General features: G+C 40.2%; 1 protein-coding gene across 8 annotated transcripts in view; it reads right to left on the bottom strand.

Moving 5' to 3' along the window:
* The window catches only part of B3GALNT2 (beta-1,3-N-acetylgalactosaminyltransferase 2), a 1,092,678-nt gene that overhangs the window by 286,220 nt on the left and 787,601 nt on the right, over positions 1-18,857 (bottom strand). The gene's annotated exons all lie outside the window — the stretch shown is intronic.

Raw genomic sequence — 18,857 nt, 5'->3', positions numbered from 1 at the left:
AAGGAGGTATTTCAAAGTGAGACAGTGTTGGAGGTTGGTCCGGGATTTGGGTGTATGTCGCTTGATATCTAGTTAGGTAGTACAGGGTTTTTACTGTAGATGGGTAATATCTAATATATTTAGTTTTGTTTTTAGAAGTTAGTACGTGGGAGGGAGGAATTTTTATTTTGGGGAGTTGGGTATTTATTGGAAGGATAGAGGCAGAGATTATTATAGGCTGCTGTGAACAGGAGAAATCATTTGTATGTGGATAGGTAGGATCTTTATGAAAGGGAGATAAAGGAGTGGAAGGTGATTGTAATGGTAAGTAGGAGGATACAGGAAAGCAGCCATAGGGTAGAGGGGATTGAGATGTGCATAATAGAAGAGGAAATGTATATATGGGTGGAGTTGTTTGTCTTACGAGTTTAATTTAAATAATTTCCTCATACCTAACTTGGTTAACTGTGGAATGGAATACCACAAAAGCAATACCATGACTAAGCTACACTATGGCAATAGCACTCTGGGTTCTGTCTTTCAACCTCTGTAGGCTTGAACTGGGCAGGGCAACCCACACAAACAGCACTGCGGATGTGACACTAAACAGAATAATTGGTGCTCTACCTAGGAATGAGGTAACTGCTCACTTTGATGCTTACATTACCAACTACAGGTCTGAATGAGTTAATAGACTCATCTTGAAGCTTACACTAGCAACTGACAAAAGATTTTTGCCAAATTTTTAGACTTGTTTCCAAACTTCTAATTATTAATCTCATGTGAACAAATCAGTCACTATTAAAAGTATTACATACAGTTTGCTTATGGGATGAGTGTAAGCTCACACTCCCCACTCACTTAGAAAAAACATACTCACAGGAGGTATATTTCACTGTCAGAAAGGTTTGAAAATGCCCACAAATACACATGCATGTCTTTTTGCTTAAAAACAGCATATACATGCATGCAGAAGGGCAAGAAACAATCATTACCTTACAGCAGTGGCCAAACAGGATAGAAAAAGAAGTTATGTACTTACCATATTTTTCCATGTGAGTTGTTCAGCTCGCCTTCATTAGTACAGATGGGTTCCGAGCCGATCCTTGGCTCCGAGTCGGCCTACTAGAATGCTCGAGGTCTTCAGGCAGCTCGAGGCCAAGTCCCTATCCTATGATGCACCTAGAGTTACCATATTGTTTGTTGCATATAATAATAACGTGTCATTCTATCACTCTTTAAGAGAAAGCCATAGAAGGACTGAGCAACAAGGAAGAATCTAGTATCTCAGTCCTCGAAAAACCCTGGAGGGGGTAGGAGGGTGGGAAGTAAGAATGAAGGCGAGATGAACAACTCACATGGGAACAAATCTGTCACTATTAAAAGTATTACATACAGTTTGCTTATGGGATGAGTGTAAGCTCACACTCCCCACTCACTTAGAAAAAACATACTCACAGGAAGTATATTTCACTGTTAGAAAGGGTTGAAAATGCCCAGAAGTACACATGCATGCATTTTTGCTTAAAAACTGCATATACATGCATGCAGAAGGGCAAGAAACAATCATTACCTTACAGCAGTGGCCAAACAGGATAAAAAAAGAAGTTATGTACTTACCATAATGTTCCATGTGAGTTGTTCATCTCACCTTCATTCTTACAGATGGGTTCCGAGCCGATCCTCGGCTCTGAGTCGGCCTACTACAAAGCTCGAGGTCTTCAGGCAGCTCGAGGCCAAGTCCCTATCCCATGATGCACCTAGAGTTACCTCAGATCTTGTTTGCTGCGTATAATAATACCATGTGTCATTCTATCACTCTTTAAGAGAAAGCCATAGAAGGACTGAGCAACCAGAAAGAATCTAGTATCTCGGTCCTCGAAAAACCCTGGAGGGGGTAAGGAGGGTGGGAAGTAAGAATGAAGGCGAGATGAACAACTTACATGGAGCATTATGGTAAGTACAAAACTTCTTTATGTGAAGTTGTTCTATCTCGCCGTTCATTCTTACAGATGAGTAGCATCACAAGCACCATCCTTCTCGGGTGGCTCACGGGAGTATGTTTTTCAGGACAGTAGACCCAAATAAGGCCCTGTCCCTGGAGGCCCTGTCCACTTTGTAATGAATGATAAAGGTATGAGGTCTTGACCAAGTGGCTTCTGCACAGATGTTGTCTATAGGGAGTCTATCAGAAAAAGCAGAGGATGTAGACACTGCTCTGGTAGAATGAGCCTTTATTTTGTGATGCAAGGGCATATTAGCAGCTGAATAAACAAATGTGATACAATTGGATAACCACTTAGACAGAGTTGTTTTTGCCACTGGCATACCTTTTCTGGAATCTGAAAAGGAAACAAAAAGCTGTTCTGATTTCGAGAACTCTTTTGTTCTATCCAAGTAAAATCTGAGCTTTCTAAGAACATCAAGCTTGTGCAGCATGTACTCTAAGTTGTTGGTGTGTTTGGGGAAGAACACTGGCAAATCTATAATTTGGTTAAGGTTAGTTTCAGTACAAACTCTGGGCAAAAATGAGGGATTAGTTCGTAGTAAGACTCTGTCAGCACGGAAAATTAGATAAGGAGGCTTTATGGACAAGGCTTGAAGCTCTGACACACTGTGGACAGAAGTGATAGCCACTAAAAACATAGTCTTCCATGACAAATATTTCAAATCGCATGAGGAAGCTGGTTCAAAAAAAGAGAGAATAATGTGTGAAAGCATAAAATTTAGATTCCATGGGGTATAAGGGGATTTCACAGGTGGTCTGAAACGAAAAGTCCCTTTGAGAAAGGCTTTGGATAGTCTGTGTGACATTATGTTCAATCCTTCAAATCCAAGGTGAAAATTAGACATAGCAGCAAGATGAACCCGAACTGCTGCTGCTGCAGCTCCTTTGTTGAAAATCATAGTCAAGAACTCTAATATGGATGGCACAGGGGCTTGGTAGAGATCAATGTTATTTTGAGAGGCTCATATACAAAATCTTTTCCATTTGCTAAGGTATAGCTTCCTAGTAGAGGATTTATGAGAAGATATTAGAATCTGCTGCATTTCATTTGAAAGGTTATGGAACCTGGCTATGTTGGGAATTGGAGCAGCCAAGCTGTCAGCTTCAGGGACTGAAGAGAGGGATGAAGTTCTCCCAACGAGTGCGTCAGAAGATCTGGAACTGGGTCCAGAATCCAAGGGAAACTCCAATTGATGAAGTCGAAGGAAGGGGAACCAAATCTGAGGAAGCCAATGAGGGGCTATTAGAATGATGGTCCTTCCCAGGGCTTTTGCTTTCTGTAGTACTTTGGGTATCAATGGAATTGGTGGCAATGCATAGAGGAGACCCGGAGGCTAATCGTGTACGTGTGAGTCCCTTGGGGCTTCTCCTGGAGGGGGAATCAGGGCAAAGTAGTTTCTGCATTTCTTGTTTATGTGGTTGGCAAAAACGTCGCAGCAAGGCTGGGCCCACCTGTGGAAAATTCTCTCTGCTACTTCTTTCTTGAGGGACCACTCACGAGGCAACAAAATTGCTCTGCTCAGCTGGTCTGCTATCACATTGGATTTCCCCGGGATGTGCATTACTAACAGAAAGTGCTGGGTGGATGTAGCCCATTGCCATACTCTTAGGGCCTTGCGACAAAGGGGGTAGGACCTTGTTCCTCCTTGTTTGTTCAAGTACCAGACCACTGACATGTTGTCCGTCTGAATCACAATTTTTCCCAGAGGAAGAGAGTCCTGGAAGTACTGCAACGCTAAAAGTACTGCTCTCATCTCCAGGACATTGGTATGCAGATGTCTCCTGTTTGGTCCATGTGCCTTGGGCTGTTCTTCCCTGAAAATGCCCCCCCCTCCCCAATCAGGAAAGCGTCCATGGTAACTGTGGCTGCTGGTGGGGGTAGAACAAAAGGACGACCTATCGTAACACGAAGAGAGGTCAACCACCACTGAAGATCGTTTTTGCATGTGTTTGTGATCATTATTAGATGAGACACTGGGAGCTCTTGGTAAGACCACTGAGTGAACAACAGCCACTGCAGAATCCGCATATGCATGCGACCCAACTGTATGGCTAATATTGCAACTGCCCTCATGCCTAACAATTTTAGTACTTCTGATGCTGGAGCCTTGTCTTTGGATATGATATTGTGGACCTGCTGACAGAGTAGTAAGACTTTTTCTGCTGGAAGTCTCAAAGTGGTGGTGATGGTGTCCAATTCTGCTCTGATAAAAATGGTATGTTGTGATGGCGACAAGGCAGATTTTTCTGAGTTTACTGTAATGCCCAGATGACTGCAGAGTAAAAGAGTGGTGTCCCTGGCTTGTATGAGCTGATGCCTGGTGGTGGCGGTGAGGAGCCAATCATCTAGGTACGGAAACACCTGGAATCCTAAACGTCTCAGGTGAGCCGTGACCACTGTCATACATTTGGTGAACACTCTGGGGGCTGTAGTGAAACCAAAGGGCAAGGCTCGAAACTGGTAATGATTGGCTCCCAGCTGGAAGCGCAGATGATCCCTGGATGGTCTGGCAATTTTTAGGTGGTAGTACGCATCCTGGAGATCTATCGAGCACATCCAATTGTCTTTCTCTAAAAAGGGAAGTATCGACTGAAGCGTGACCATCTGGAACTTCTCTTTCTTGACGGATCTGTTTAGTCTGCTGAGGTCCACAATAGGTCTCCAGTCCTGTCTTTTTTGGAACTAAAAAGAATCTTGAGTAAGTTCTGGATCCTATCTGGTCTGCTGGGACTGGTTGGGTGACTCTACTTCTTAGCAACGTTTAGACCTCTACTGTAGCCTGTTCCCTGTAACTGGGTGGAAGGTCCGGGATATTTGTTGTCAATGGAGGGGGTGTGGCGAAAGGAATGAAATATCCTCTGGAAATGATACTTTGTACCCAGCTGTCGTTTGTTATTTTGAGCCAGGTGTCTGGATACAAAGATAAGCGACTCCTGACTGCCTCCAGAGTAGGAAGTCGGGCCTCCTTTCAGGAGCACTGGTAGGGCTTCCCAAAGAACTGATCTCTGTCTCCCTGGTTTTGCGGACCCCCTCTGCCGCGATGGCGGCGTCTTCCATTATTGCCCCTTCCTCTGCCCCTGGAGGGGTTTCACCACGTGTCCTGAAAGGCTCCTTGGGATTTAAGGAACCACATCTTTCCTCCCCTTTGACCCTTGGGGTAGGGTCTGGTAGGGGTGGAAAAACGGACTCTGACGGCAGACAGAGTCTTTCCTTCCTGTTCACACCTGGTCAAAATTTCCTTAACTTTGGGCCCGAAAAGGGACGAGCCATCAAAAGGGGTGTTAACAAAGGATGACTTAAAGGGCTCTGCGAAGGAACACAAGTGCATCCAGGAGTGTCTCCTACGAGCAATTCCTGTACCCGCTGCTCTACTCGCTCCATTAGCTGCATATGAAATGAGGCGCATGGATGAGTTTACTATGGAATTGAGGGTAGCACGCTGGGAGGCAACTTTATCTGCAACTCCTGCAGCTACTGTACCCTGAGGAGTATCTCTGAGCTCTTTTAGGAGATCTCTTTGCAGTCTAGTAAAATGGGTGAGATAGTTGAGCGAAAACAGTGCAAGTGTCGCTGAACTGTACATGCGCTTCCCATATCTATCCATGATCCTAGAGTCTCTGTTAGGAGGATGGATAGAGGAAGAAGTTTCCGAAATCTCCTTTTTGGTGGTTGCCGCCACCACCATGGCATCAACTGGCACTCCCTTGGTAAGAAATGATTTTTCCTGGGAGGCAGAAATAAATTTATTGGGCCTTCTGGGGACAGGCTCCATGGTGTCCAGAGACTGCCATGCCTTTCGTGAGACCAGCTCCATAAGCTCATTGAAGGGCGGAGACACCCAAGAGGTGGAGGGTTGAGACCCGAAAGCCTTCAGGAGAACCGACTCATCTTCAGTAGGGTTGGTGGACTGCCAGTCACCCTTCTACCTAAGGATTTCTATTATCTCAGCAAATTAGATATCCTCAGAGGGGGACCGTGGGGACCCTTCTGATTCATCCAAGTCAATAATGGATGTGAGAGACTCCTGAGGGGAGTCTAAATACTTCCTCCTACAGATTCTCTTCCTGGGAACCTCATCAGTGGGAACTTCTGGTGAGGTCTCGGAAGAGCAGGGACAACCCAATGGGGTTTCCTAAGGCTCTGGGTCTCTACGCTTATCAAGGATCTGTGAAGCAGAAGCAGACACAGGTGCTTTTAGGGAGGAGGTAGCTGGACCTGAAGTCGAAGATGTCTTAGGAGACATAACTCTTCTTAGGAGACATAACTCTACTCATGGCTTCGAAGGCACCTCTGCTCTGATGAGAAGGGACCGACGGATCCGAGGAAACTGTTGATACCCCCCAGCACCGGGACAGTGGGCTCCGAACCAGAGGTAGGAGCCGAGCTCATCCGAGCCAAAGCCCCGAGAGGCAGAGTCGGAACTGACAAGTCAGTCCGACTATCCTCCCCGGACCTGACCAGAGAGTGTCGGGTTCCTTGATCGGCACTGAGAACGTCAGTGTAAACAGAACCAAAGACACTGGAGCAGGCATCAGCTCCGAAGGCTCAACGATCATCAAGTTCAACTCCTTTGGCTCCGAAGGACCGGTATGGCTCGGAGGAGGAAAAGTAGTAGATGGTAAAAGAGTCTTCAGTTCCGAAACCATTTGGGTAGGAGCCAATAAAAATTTAGGAAACGCCAGTGCCTGTAATAACTTCTGCACCACATAACCCACATCCAAATTGGAAAGCTTATCGAAGACCGAGTTGAGTGGATAGAAGGAGGTACATATTGCAGGAGTGGAGATTTAGGCACTTTGGATACCAGTTCCAGGACCAGGGACTGGCTCCGAGGGCTGTGGAGCCGACGTAGACTGTTTTTTGATTTCTTAACTTCCGAAGAAGTAGAAGCCTTGGAAGACTTTGAAGATTTACTAGACCTGTCCTGGTCACTCAAAGCTTCCTGAAAAAAACGGTTTGACTAGACCTCTATCGATTAGCTTTCTCTTTCTCTCCTGAAGGACCCTGGAAGAATAAAGCTCCCAAACAGTAAACACAGTTACAGACATTTTCTGTCCACATTTTGGACATTTTTTGAATCCTGACTTAGGATGTTTATCCCTATCCTGGTCAGCCATAATGAGCAGCACAGTATCAGTGAAACTACAACAATATGCTAAAGACACACCCAAAAGTATTTAAATAAGCCCTGATAAAAAAACTATGGGCTAAATATCTTGTGACAAAGTGTCACTTTAAACACACACACTATCTAAGCACTTCTAAATATCAAAAGTTATCAAAGGCACACAATAACTATATAACTACTCTAACTATACTAAATATAAAGGTTTTTAGAAAGAGCCAAGAGCTATATATAATATGAAAAAGGCACACCAAGGAATACACACTAAAGATACATAAATGCTAAAGAAGCTAAAGCTAAGAAAGGAATTAACAAGTTATAAGAAAAAATCTTTATAATAAAATTTTACTGGCCCAAGCTACTGCTGAGGAACCTCCGATCTATTGCAGCGGTAAGCTAGATCTGGGGTAACTCTAGGTGCATCATGGGATAGGGACTTGGCCTCAAGCTGCCTGAAGACCTCGAGGTTGGTAGTAGGTCGACTTGGAGCGGAGGAAGGCTCCGAACCCATCTGTAAGAATGAACAATGAGATAGAACAACTTCACATCATCAGTTATGTATGCCATGCTGCTTGAGAGACAAACTACAATGACGAGACAGGAGATGGAAGGAAGTTTAGGATTACTGTTCTGTTTATTGTGTATCATGGTAGGAAGCTGTTTTGGGCAATGATGAACTCTCATTGTGGGCTTTTAAGTTTTAGTCCAATATAGTTCAGGGCATACAGCAGAGGTGTAGCTGTCTCAACCAGCCCCCCGCGTCAGGCCCTGAACTAGCACCCCACCCCCTTGTTGAAACATAAAAAAAAAAAATACAGCTTCAATAGACTCTTCATGACAGTCTGAAGTACACGCCCCCTCCCAGACACGTCCTCCCTGCCACAGCTCTTCACTGTAAGAGAAAACAAAAACAGAAGTTCAGAGGTTGCTTTCTTTACCAGTACAGAAAGAAGAATGCAGGAAAGGCACTTCAGGATTGTGACCTGTAACACCCTGTGCTGAGGGCACATGCCTCCCTTGCCCCATCCTTATTACATTATTACTGCATACAGTATCTGATTTTTAAAACCAATGTATACTGAGCAAGACATGGCAAATAAAGAATGGAGTTTAATATGACAGGCAAATGACAACTACAAGTAAAAACCAGATGTATTATTGCATGTTGCAGAAATTTTGCTTCTATGCAAGCTCAAATGTGAGTTATATCTGGACTGGGAAGTAAATACCTTCATATTCTGTCTTAAAGCGTGCAGCCCTGCCTACGTGTAAAATAAGACTTGTTCTCCAATGTTTAACTTTTACATTTGTTAAATGTCACTTATTTTGAATCAACTGCATTTCAGAAATGATGCCAATTTGTATGAGGAACTGAAATAAATGTTACAAATACATGGGCAGGTTACTAAGCATGCAGTTCATGAAATCTCACAAGAGCCTAGCACTGCCTAAAAGCACTGTCTGGTCAAGTGATTTACTCAGTCACAGAGTAGGCAAATGAAGGTCAAACGGGATAACAGGAAGTAATTCATTAGCAGTCAAATACCTTTTTTAAGAACATTTGTTAAATCAACACATTTTAAAGTGCAACAAGAGTTCGCACACATTAATAGAAAAGAGAACAAACTGTAATAACATTTCCATTATTACTGTCATGCAATATCCCAACATGTTTTCTTTCTAATAAATTTTATTCACTGTAACATTACACAAAAATTTCTGTCTTTGCTTAAATCTCATTCTTCCTCCAGAGCATTATGCTGCATGAATTGCTCCCAGAAATTCCACTGATTTATATGAAATTTGTCCTTTACCTTTTCTAAAGATACCATGTCCAGTTCTTTTATCTCTTTTGTAATATTCAGGTAGACAGCAGATGTTGGAGGTGTGACGCCGCAATGGTGCAGCGGTTTGCACTGTCAGCTCACAGCAAAGATTTTCCAGTTTGATTCTTGGATGGGGTGCCTTCTGTGTGCCGTCTGGATGTCTTCCCAGCATTTGTGTGGGTTGCCTCTGGGTGCTCCAGTTTCCTCCCACACTACAAAGACCTGCGTCTAGAGCATTTCTCCCCAGGCCTCTGCTGAAAACTGGCTCGTTCCAAGTTTGACTTTCCCAGTAAACAAATGTTAAATAAATAAATAAATAAATATTCAAAAAGTTCATTGCAGCTGGATTAAGATTTTGATTTCCATTTGCTAGCCAATTTTTGTCAACCAACATCATTAAACTTAGTAACGCCTTACTATGTTTTAAGCAATTTAGATCCTATATTCCCAGCTCATTACCATCGTCAACCACCTTTTTCCCCATTTTCGACATGGGGTCAAAGTGGTGTGGTAAACTGTTGCCATCTCTCTTGATTCAATGCTACACTCCTACCTTCTTTGCTACCCATGCCTGAATGTTGCAGATCTTCTCTCACACAATCCATCAACCTCTTTGCTGGATGCTCTCAATTCCTCTTACCTTTCTTCCTGCCTGTTCCAAATCTTCGTCACTGATTGTCTTCTGCTTTTATGTATATGTCCTAAACCACAGTAATCTGTTCTCTTTCTCTTTGACACTTTCTGCAATTGGAGCTACTTTGGCTTCTGTTCTTATGTCCTCATTTCTTCATCTTCATCTTTCACTAGTATGCATCCTACCACCAGTCTCAGGCACTTCATTTCCATCACCTCTAGCTTCTTCATCAGCTCTGCCTCAACTGCCCAGACTTGTGTACCATACAGTAGTATGGGTCACACCACTGTTTTGTACATCTTACTTTTTAGCTTCTTTTGGCATTCTTCTGTATACTACAACTGACACTCTATGCCAGTTGGCTGCATCCCCTCTGATTCTAGCTTTGACCTCTTCATTTAGACTTCCCGTCTCCTCAACCACCCCTTCCAGTATACCTCAAGAAGACTCCAGAGAATTTTTCCTTAGGTAGCCAGCAAATGTTGGAGGTGTTACGGGAAAGAAAGAGTTACTTGGGAACATACTTAATACAACTGCGGTGGGTTGGCGGACTTTAAGGATTCCCTGCAGGATGTACTGTCAGAGATCCTGAATGGGTGGATTGGTGTGATGAGGGAGATGACTTTTTCTGAGCTGTAATACAGAATCAAAATTACCTAGACATAGTAAGGCCTTGCTGTGTCTAATTATGGTGGCTGCCAAAAAGCAATTACTAGAAAATGGAAATCAAAATCTAAATCAACTTGTCCGCTCATGATTGGCAGTGGAGTTTTACGGTGTTGAGTTGCCAGCCCGGCGCCCAACCTTCCACAGAAGGCACACACACGCGCACACTCATGCCTAGGGCCAATTTAGAGTGTCCCATCCACCTACAGCATGTCTTTGGGATGTGGAAGGAAACCGGAGCATCCGGAGGAAACCCAGGCGACCACAGGGAGGACATGCAGACTCCGCATAGAAGGCACCCCAGCAGAGGATCGAACCGGAGAACCTCTTGCTGTGATGCGACAATGCTAACCGCTGCACCACCATGGCCGCCCAGAAGTAGTGAATATTGTAACAGAGATAAAACAACTGGAAGTGAGATCTTTAGAAAAGGGTAGGAGCAAACTACATAGCTACACATAAAAAAATGGGAATTGTGGGAACAATACATACAGGGGAGAAATGAGGTTTAAAAGAAAGCAGGACTTAAATGAGCTATGTAATGTTTGACTGCAAATGATTGGGTAGATTATAAGTGATGTATAATGTTTGCAACTGGCAGTGTCAGTATGGTTTGTGATGTAAAATGCTTGCAACTAGGATTGTGTAGGTGTGGTTTGTTTTCATTTTATATAAATGTATAAACAGCGTTGAAAGGTAAATTAAAAATGCTGGTTACTGCCACAGCACGCTTGCTTATAAAAAAGATAAGTAAATGGATAAATAACTCAAGCAAGCGTTGACAGAGTGAGAAATAACCTTCTATGTGTAAAAAATCCAAGTAATCCGGTCTTCTGAGACAAATAATTCAGTTTATTACACAGATAAACCACGATAAGCGCTTTCACTAACTAGTAGCTTCTTCAGATCACAAACAGGAAGCACAGGAACCATGTGCTTTAAATATCTGCATGTTAATTAATCAACCAACTTTTAAAGCAGAAGCGCCATAAAACCTAAAAACTAAATATATAAACATAAAATCATCTCAAGATGCAACAGAAATAAACAATGGTGTATGCATATTACTTTTAAAAAATTAAAATAACTTCATTCCATAAGAAACAATAAAAATTGAAGTAAATATAAGAACATGTTGTGAGCAGCATACTATCAAGTACAAAAGTGTATACAGCCTAATACATAACTGCATATGATAGTCATTAATAATACGTAGGCACACTAAGTTCTGAAATTTTTAAGAATTCAATGTGCTCTGAATTTTGTTCCCATACATATACATACACATACATATATCACATTTTTGGGTAATTTATTCATTTTATATTGTAATACTGTTAATGTTAATGGTTTTAGCTTCATTTTTAGACAATAACTTATTTATTTATTTATATTTTTGTACACATTCGTTCATTCTTTTATATTTAGATACATATATTTATTAAGACACTACATTTATATACACATTTTTATACATATGCAGATATACATCTTTGTTTATGCACTGACCTTATTATACCAAGTATCACTTTGGTTGATAATAGTTCCTTTGACTTGTATATGGTTTCATGTTTTTGATGGCATCTACTATGTATAGTTTCTAAGTTGCCTCGTATTATTAATGACTATCATATGCAGTTATGTATTAGGCTGTATACACTTTTGTACTTGATAGTATGCTGCTCACAACATGTTCTTATATTTACTTCAATTTTATTGTTTCTTATGGAATGAAGTTATTTTAATTTTTAAAAGTAATATGCATACACCATTGTTTATTTCTGTTGCATCTTGAGATGATTTTATGTTTATATATTTAGTTTTAGGTTTTATGGCTTCTGCTTTAAAAGTTGGTTGATTAATTAACATGCAGATATTTAAAGCACATGGTTCCTGTGCTTCCTGTTTGTGATCTGAAGAAGCTACTAGTTAGTGAAAGCGCTTATCGTGGTTTATCTGTGTAATAAACTGAATTATTTGTCTCAGAAGACCGGATTACTTGGATTTTTTACACATAGAAGGTTATTTCTCACTCTGTCAACGCTTGCTTGAGTTATTTATCCATTTACTTATCTTTTTTATAAGCAAGCGTGCTGTGGCAGTAACCAGAATTTTTAATTTACCTTTCAATGCTGTTTCTACATTTTTTACGTTGGTTACGTGACTACGAGTGAGTTTCTAGCTACTGGATATTCTACTAAAGCCATGGCGGATATTGAGCTTCCCTATAAGCCCAGAAGTGAACACCGGGGCAAGGCAGCGATGGAAGCCAAGTTTAAACAGCATCTTGATGGGACTCTTACTACATTGTGGTCGCTAACAACTGAACAACTACCAGCTAATATGGGTGAGCGTGATGTGGATTTTCAGAAAGCTAATTTAATACTTAATGACATAGAGAAACACTTTTATAAACTGAAACGCGTTTACAAATGCAAAGGCAGCATTTTCAATTTTGTTTAGATAATGCCATTATACCACGTGGGCTCAGGGTGTTCTCTATGCCTAGTCAAGGCAATGAATACCCAGAATTGCTGTCATTGTGGCAGCAGATAAATATTGAGACTAGCCGCAAATATTTACAACTGTTGATTAATTTCTTCAAACCTGAAGAACAAGCTCTAACAAGTAAAATCAATGATTTACAGCAACAGTTATTTAAAGACTATAGAGAGTTGGCTATACATGATTTATTTGACAATATACTTGACTGTGTATCTGCCTATGAGCGTAAACTATTTCAGCAGAAACAAAGTAAAGTTTCAAGGGACATACAGGATTTTAAAACAGGGCAAGTTTTTGTCTGGGAAAGGCGTGTCCCAGAAAGTATGCCTGCATCTGTTATCAGGCAAGGCAGCTTACCTCTTCAACAGCATAAGACTCTACAGAGCACTGGTAAGTGGTCTCATCTCCTGCAGCTGTTTCTAATGTGCCAGAAATTGCAGGAGAGGCCCCAACCATTGCTAATGAATATGTTGACTCTGATACTATATCTGCTGATATTTGTCCTTCTACTAACTTAGCTGCTAGTAATGAGGAAATAGCAACTAGCAATGACTCTATAGATGTTATACATATAACGCATAACAGTATGAATGAAAATGTAAATTTATATCCTACTGTGAATGTTGTTAAGAATAGACTGCTGAATGATCAAGAGCAGGTTGTTAGATCTAAAACAAATGAATTTAAAAAAGGAGCAGCTTTAAATCTTTCCTTCCCTTTAGCAATACGCCAGGAGAAGAACTTAAGCAGAACACGCCGAACAGTCGAGGCGCAAAAAGGAAATTTTCAGGAGCCACTCACCAATACAACGCTAAAGAAAATGTGGACAAATCACAACAAAATTTAGTTTTAATTTGTCCAGTGTTCCGCTGTCACAGCATGACATTAATTTATTAGTTAAAGGACTAAGTTTCATTCCTCATAGCAATAGTATGCTAGATGAAACCATCATAGATGTTAGAATGTTTTGCAGAAATGTTATGCTCAAGTACATGTATAATGATACTTCTATTAATAAGATTGATAGTGAATTAACTACTGGCAATGATAAATTTGTGTTTAAGAATCTGAGTGACTATACACCAGTAAATCATCCATTAATTGAAGCATATTTACGCACTACAGAAGATGAGATTTATAAGTATTTTCATAAAAGAGACTGAACAATTCTAATTTTATGTTTAATAATAATCTGTCATACCACGAAAGAAAGAGCCTTCATAACTTAAGAAATGATTTAAATATAACAATTAGGCCAGCAGATAAAGGCTCTGGCATAGTGGTACTTGATACCATAGATTATCAGAATGAAATGTATAATATGTTAAGTGATGTGTTTTATACAAGAATTGATTTTACTAAGGTCCATGAAATGTGTGCATATGTACATGATATTTTAACAGATATTTATAGAAGTAATTTAATAAATAGAAATGAGTTCAATTATTTATATATTAAGATGCCTACCATCCCAGTTATACATGGAATACCCAAAATACACAAAAGCATTACCAAGCCACCCATCAGACCAATAGTCTCAGGGCAAGGATGGGTTACGGAGCACTTGTCAGTTTTAATTGAGAAACATTTAAGGTTTATTTTAAACAATAATGAGTTGGTATTGCGGGTTCCTAACCAGTTTTAACAGATTTGTACTATATTAATAATCAAATGGATACTATCCAAAATCTGATTTTAGTAACTTTTGATATACAATCATTGTTTACAGTCATCCCTAATGATCTTGGTCTAACTTATGTTAGTAAATATCTTACAGAACATAGTACCTATGGCAATGTTTTAATTGACTTGTTGGTACATTTCCTTGAGCTAGTGCTGGAAAATAATGTGTTTATGTTTACTGATAATATTTATCAGCAATTAGACGGCGTAGCTATGGGCACTCCTTGTGCCAACAGCTACGCCAATATGTTCCTAGCTTACTGGGAAGAACAGTTATTATTCAAAGAATACATGTTTAAGAAATATGTAAGATTTTATAGACGCTTTGTGGATGACGTGTTTATTCTATGGGATGGTAATATAGAAGAATTGCTTAGTTTCAATATGGTTTTGAATAACATTACACCATGTTTGAAATTTACAATGAAATATTCATTATTGAAAATTGAATTTTTAGATTTATATGTCGAAAAACTCGAATGTGGAATGTTTAACACTGGGATTTTTAGGAAACCCTGTTATAGGAACACTTTACTATTCAGAACTAGTATGCATCCTCAGTATGTTTTCAGTAACATAGTCAAAGGACAGACCCTACGAATGTCTAGGTTGAATTCCAATGACAAAGGCTTTATGGCAGACTTATATGACTTGGGAGAGAAGTTTGCTGAGAGAGGTTATAATTCTACGGAGGTAGATTTACAATTTGATAATGCTCTAAGTTTACGTTCGACATCAGGTACCCCATATTTTGGGCCCAAGCCTATAGTAATGAATGATGTCAAAGAAGTCACAAATGCAAAAGTTAGGTTTCTGACTTCATATACAGCAGATAATAAACAAATTAGAGAGATCATCTCCAAAAATTGGAACATACTACAAACTGATGTCATATTGACAAACATTGTAGGTGATTCTCCGTCCTTTACCTATAGGAATAAGAAGAATCTTAAAAGATTGCTTTGTTATCCACCAAACAAGAATACGCACCCGAGTCTTAGTTATGGAACCACACCTTGTGGACAATGCAACTTTTGCTCCTCAACAGATTCTAGCATAGTATTTATACATCCAGATACACAGAGGGAAATATATACCCGAGCCAATGCCAACTGTATGACACCTGATGTCATATACCTTGCTGTATGTGAACTGTGTTCATGTTTCTATGTTGGTAAAACGAATAGGGTATTAAGAGACAGAATAAGGGAACACTGTTATAATATAAAGAAAGGTAATCTGCAGAATGCATTGGCCAAGCATGTGACACAAACAAGTCCTGAACACAAGTTCATGTTTAGGGTGCTGGAGAAAATGAATGTTAATGTAAGAGGAGGTGACATCATGAATCATACCGAAGATAGAGAAAGTAGGTGGATTATTTTGCTGAGAGCTGATAAAGGTCATGGTTTAAATGAAAGGGCATCTATCAGACCACACCTAAAGAAACGTAGGCACACTAAGTTCTGAAATTTTTAAGAATTCAATGTGCTCTGAATTTTGTTCCCATACATATACATACACATACATATATCACATTTTTGGGTAATTTATTCATTTTATATTTTAATACTGTTAATGTTAATGGTTTTAGCTTCATTTTTAGACAATAACTTATTTATTTATTTATTTATTTATATTTTTGTACACATTCATTAATTCTTTTATATTTAGATACATATATTTATTAAGACACTACATTTATATACACATTTTTATGCATATGCAGATATACATCTTTGTTTATGCACTGACCTTATTATACCAAGTATCACTTTGGTTGATAATAGTTCCTTTGACTTGTATATGGTTTCATGTTTTTGATGGCATCTACTACGTATAGTTTCTAAGTTGCCTCGTATTATTAATGACTATCATATGCAGTTATGTATTAGGCTGTATACACTTTTGTACTTGATAGTATGCTGCTCACAACATGTTCTTATATTTACTTCAATTTTTATTGTTTCTTATGGAATGAAGTTATTTTAATTTTTTAAAAGTAATATGCATACACCATTGTTTATTTCTGTTGCATCTTGAGATGATTTTATGTTTATATATTTAGTTTTTAGGTTTTATGGCGCTTCTGCTTTAAAAGTTGGTTGATTAATTAACATGCAGATATTTAAAGCACATGGTTCCTGTGCTTCCTGTTTGTGATCTGAAGAAGCTACTAGTTAGTGAAAGCGCTTATCGTGGTTTATCTGTGTAATAAACTGAATTATTTGTCTCAGAAGACCGGATTACTTGGATTTTTTACACATAGAAGGTTATTTCTCACTCTGTCAACGCTTGCTTGAGTTATTTATCCATTTACTTATATAAATGTATGGCTGCTTATGTTGTAAGTGATGGTTTAATAAAGATGTTTCTTGTTTAAAAAGGGGGGCATGAATTGAATAATTCTTGTAATGTTGTTTAAGTTATGATATACAGCAATATATGTGAAGTACAATGCTTGTTAATGTTAATTTGTTAATAGAGTTTGATTATTTTTGTATAAATGTAAATATGCCTATGTCACAAGTGATAATTCAATAATGGTGTTTAAAAAGAGTCACTTGATACTGGAGAGCTAGATCCTAGACATGAAGAGTTATTCTGCAAAGAAAATAAAGCCTTGTATCCCCCCTTGCTTGTTGATAAACCACATCACAGTATTGTTGTCTGTGAAAATGTTGAGGGGCCCGGGATGAAATAGGGAATGAAAAGCCTGAACAGTTAGAAGCAGGGCCCTCATCTCCTTTATGTTGATGTGGCTTGACCTCCGATGCAGAGGCCAGAGACTTTGAACCTTGAGAGAGCCAAAAGAATCTCCCATCCCCTGTCTGAGGAGTCTATAAAGAGCTTTTGAGTTGGGGCTGGAGCTTGGAAATGCAGCCCTGGGTTGAGAGAGAGTTGATGAATCCACCACTGAAGCTCGAGCTTGACACAAGGGAGGAAGAGGACTGGGGAGTCCAGGTGGTGGCAATGTTGAAGCAACACTGACTTGAGATATCATTGTAGCTTTCTCATGTGCAGCCTGGCCACAGGAAGCATGGAAATGGTGAAAGCCATAAACCCAAGGGCCCTCAGAAAGTCCCTGGGTGTGACTGACTCCAGAGGAAGAAAAGACTGGAAAAAGGCAATATCAGGCCTAAGTTTTTTGGCTTTCTTGGCAGGTGGCTGACCCTCAGAACAGGAAGACTTCGCCACAGCACCTTGAGCCAATAGCTTGAGACATTGGTTTTCTAGGGGGTTTGTGGTCAGGTAGGGATGCTAGCATGGGGGTGGTCTGGATCCTGCAACCAAAGAAAACATGATTCTGAGTAGGAGTGAGAACTGATTTCTAAAAGTTTATGGTGAACCCTAGGCTCTGTAATAGGAAAATATCAAACTGGAGATCATGACGCAGAGCTTCAGGGGAGGAAACTTAAATCAGCAGATCACCCAGGTAAGGAAAGATCTGAACTCCTCTCTTCCTGCAAAAAGTAATGAAAGGAGCAAGACATTTGGTGAAAACCCATGGGGCAGTAGAAAGAGCAAAGCAGAGAACTGAAAATGCAAGGAAGGAACACAGAAATGTAAAGATTTCCTGAAAAGCGGATGGATAGGATATGAAAGTAGGCCTGCTTGAGATCCAGAGAGACCAGAAAAGCCTTGGGATGAGGAGGACGGAATAAGGTTTAAAGAAAGAACATCCAAAAGGAAGGAATCTTGAGATGGGTGTTGAGTGAGGAAAGTCCAGAATTTGTCTCCAACTGCCCTCCTTCCTGGGAACCAGAAACATTCTGGAGTAAAAACCACTCCCTACCTGGCCCATGGGTTGGGTATGGTTTGAATGGTGCCCTAGGCCAAAAGGGAATGAAGCACATCTGGGGAAAAATGAAGCTGTTTCTGAGGAGGTTGAGGAATGCCCAAAAAGGGAAGAAGGGATTTCTAAACCATGAAATACCCCGGCGAATAACAGACAAAACAAGAGTCTGTTGTGATCCTCAACCTGTTTGGAAGGGACAGGAAGAGACAAAGGGATATAGGGACCCAGCTGAGGGAAAAGAGAAACTAACTGTCAAAGAGAACCCGGTTCATCCTGAAAGGTAGGTTTCTGAGAAGTAGTTTGAGTAAACTTGGCAGGAGGCATACCTCTAGAACCCTTTTTACTCTTGGGAGGAGGACAAGACTGCCTACAAACAAAAGTAAATTTGGATGGGTAATTCCTTTGAAACTTTGGAATAGGAGAAACAAAAATATGTTTCTACTCCTGCAAAGACTTGCTGTTATCCTGGAGTGACTTTGAGAGTTCAGCAGCAGCAAGACCACCAAAAAATTTTCATTAGCCAAAGGAGAATCCAACAATTTGGCCTTAATGTTGTCAGGCAAGGCTTGAAGATGAAGCCATTGGTAACACCTCATGACAGAACAAAAAGCAGCAGCCTGGAGGAAGCATC

Source organism: Protopterus annectens, chromosome 1.part1 (assembly GCF_019279795.1).
Source record: "Protopterus annectens isolate FY-2018-M chromosome 1.part1, PAN1.0, whole genome shotgun sequence".
Classification (NCBI taxonomy): Eukaryota; Metazoa; Chordata; order Ceratodontiformes; family Protopteridae; genus Protopterus; species Protopterus annectens.
This window is presented reverse-complemented; position numbering and strand designations above follow the sequence as displayed.